This window comes from Carex rostrata, chromosome 2 (assembly GCF_964058835.1).
Source record: "Carex rostrata chromosome 2, lpCarRost1.2, whole genome shotgun sequence".
Classification (NCBI taxonomy): domain Eukaryota; kingdom Viridiplantae; phylum Streptophyta; class Magnoliopsida; order Poales; family Cyperaceae; genus Carex; species Carex rostrata.
In genome coordinates this window covers 60,001-62,500 of record NC_135919.1, presented here as the reverse complement: position 1 = coordinate 62,500, position 2,500 = coordinate 60,001, and positions in this window count along the sequence as shown.

Genomic DNA, 2,500 nt, shown 5'->3' with positions numbered 1-2,500 from the left:
TGTTCCTTGCCCCCGACGGGCCGTGTTTTTCGGTAACAAAATCGTGTCTTTTGTCCCCGCTGCACCGTGTTTTTTGCCCCGCTCAACCGTGTTTTTTGCCCCCGCTCAACCGTGCTTACTGCCCCCGCTCAACCGTGTTTTTTCGGTAACATAATCGTGTCTTCGGGTAACATAATCTTGTTTTTCGGGCCATTTTACACCGACGGAGGCACCCACAGGGGCCATGTACACCCCGCTTGGCATGTACATGAGGGGCTGCCTCTTCCAAAAATCCTTCCCCCCTATAGGGGAATATGCATTTTGGGTCTCCAGCCACGCCCAGGGTTACCACCCCCTGGAAATCCCCCAGGTTTACCCCCCATTTTATGTGGATGCATAGATTCAGACCGCCCTGCTCCACCGCTTTTGGCCATTTTTGCCCAACGTTAGCCGCTTCGGCGTGCCGCTGGACTGTTTTCGGGTCACTTTTCCCCAACGTTAGCCGCTTCCGCTTGCCGCTGGGCTGTTTTCGGGCCATTTTTCCCCAACACTTGGCCGTATCCGCTTAGTTTTCCCCAACGCGTGGCCGCATCCGCTTAGTTTTCCCCCGCTGAACTGTTTTCGGGTCACTTTTGCCCAACGTTAGCCGCTTCCGCTTGCCGCTGGGCTGTTTTCGAGCCATTTTTCCCCAACACTTGGCCGTATCCGCTTAGTTTTCCCCAACGCGTGGCCGCATCCGCTTAGTTTTCCCCCGCTGAACTGTTTTCGGGTCAGTTTTGCCCAACGTTAGCCGCTACCGCTTGCCGCTGGACTGTTTTCGGGCCAATTTCCACCGACTCTTGGCCGTATCCGCTTAGTTTTCCCCAACGCGTGGCTGCATCCGCTTAGTTTTCCCCCGCTGAACTGTTTTCGGGTCACTTTTGCCCAACGTTAGCCGCTTCCGCTTGCCGCTGGACTGTTTTCGGGCCAATTTCCACCGACTCTTGGCCGTATCCGCTTAGTTTTCCCCAACGCGTGGCCGCATCCGCTTAGTTTTCCCCCGCTGAACTGTTTTCGGGTCAGTTTTGCCCAACGTTAGCCGCTTCCGCTTGCCGCTGGACTGTTTTCGGGCCAATTTCCACCGACTCTTGGCCGTATCCGCTTAGTTTTCCCCAACGCGTGGCCGCATCCGCTTAGTTTTCCCCCGCTGATCCATTTTCGGGTCACTTTTGCCCAACGTTAGCCGCTTCCGCTTGCCGCTGGGCTGTTTTCGGGCCAATTTCCACCGACACTTGGCCGCATCCGCTTAGTTTTCCCCAACGCGTGGCCGCATCCGCTTAGTTTTCCCCCGCTTAACTGTTTTCGGGTCACTTTTCCCCAACGTTAGCCGCTTCCGCTTGCCGATGGGCTGTTTTCGGGCCATTTTTCCCCAACACTAGGCCGTATCCGCTTAGTTTTCCCCAACGCGTGGCCGCATCCGCTTAGTTTTCCCCCGCTGAACTGTTTTCGGGTCACTTTTGCCCAACGTTAGCCGCTTCCGCTTGCCGCTGGACTGTTTTCGGGCCAATTTCCACCGACTCTGGGCCGGATCCGCTTAGTTTTCCCCAACGCTTGGCTGCATCCGCTTAATTTTCCCCAGCTGAACTGTTTTCGGGTCACTTTGTCCCAACGTTAGCCGTTTCCGCTTGCCGCTGGACTGTTTTCGGGCCATTTTCCACCGACTCTTGGCCGTATCCGCTTGGTTTTCCCCAACGCTTGGCTGCTTCCGCTTAATTTCCCCCAGTTGAACTGTTTTCGGGTCACTTTTGCCCAACGTTAGCCGTTTCCGCTTGCCGCTGGACTGTTTTCGGGCCATTTTTCACCGACACTTGGCCGTATCCGCTTAGTTTTCGCCAACAATTGGCTGCATCCGCTTAATTTTCCAAGCTATACTGCTTTCGGGTCAGTTTTGCCCAACGTTAGCCGCTTCCGCTTGCCGCTGGGCTGTTTTCGGGCCATTTTCCACCCACGCTGGCACCGACGGGGCCATGTACACCCACGCGCGTGTACATGAGGGGGCACCCATTTTTGAAAACCTTGCCCCCCTATAGGGGAATATGCATTTTGAGGCTCTAGCCACGCCCAGGGTTACCACCCCCTGAAAATCCCCCAAGTCAAAATCACCCATGTAAAATATTCAAAAAAATCTCAAAAAATCACAAAAAATTTATAAAATCAAATAAATTCAAAAAAAAAAAAAAAATTTCAAAAATTCAAAAAAAATTCAAAAAATTCAAAAAAATTCAAAAAAATTCAAAAATTTCAAAAATTCAAAAAAAGTCCAAAAACCCAAAAAAACTTCAAAAATTTCAAAAATTCAAAAAAATTTCAAAAAAAATTTCAAAAATTTGCCCCGCTGAACTGTTTTCGGGTCACTTTTGCCCAACGTTAGCCGCTTCCGCTTGCCGCTGGACTGTTTTCGGGCCAATTTCCACAGACTCTTGGCCGTATCCGCTTAGTTTTCCCCAACGCGTGGCCGCATCCGCTTAGTTTTCCCCCGCTG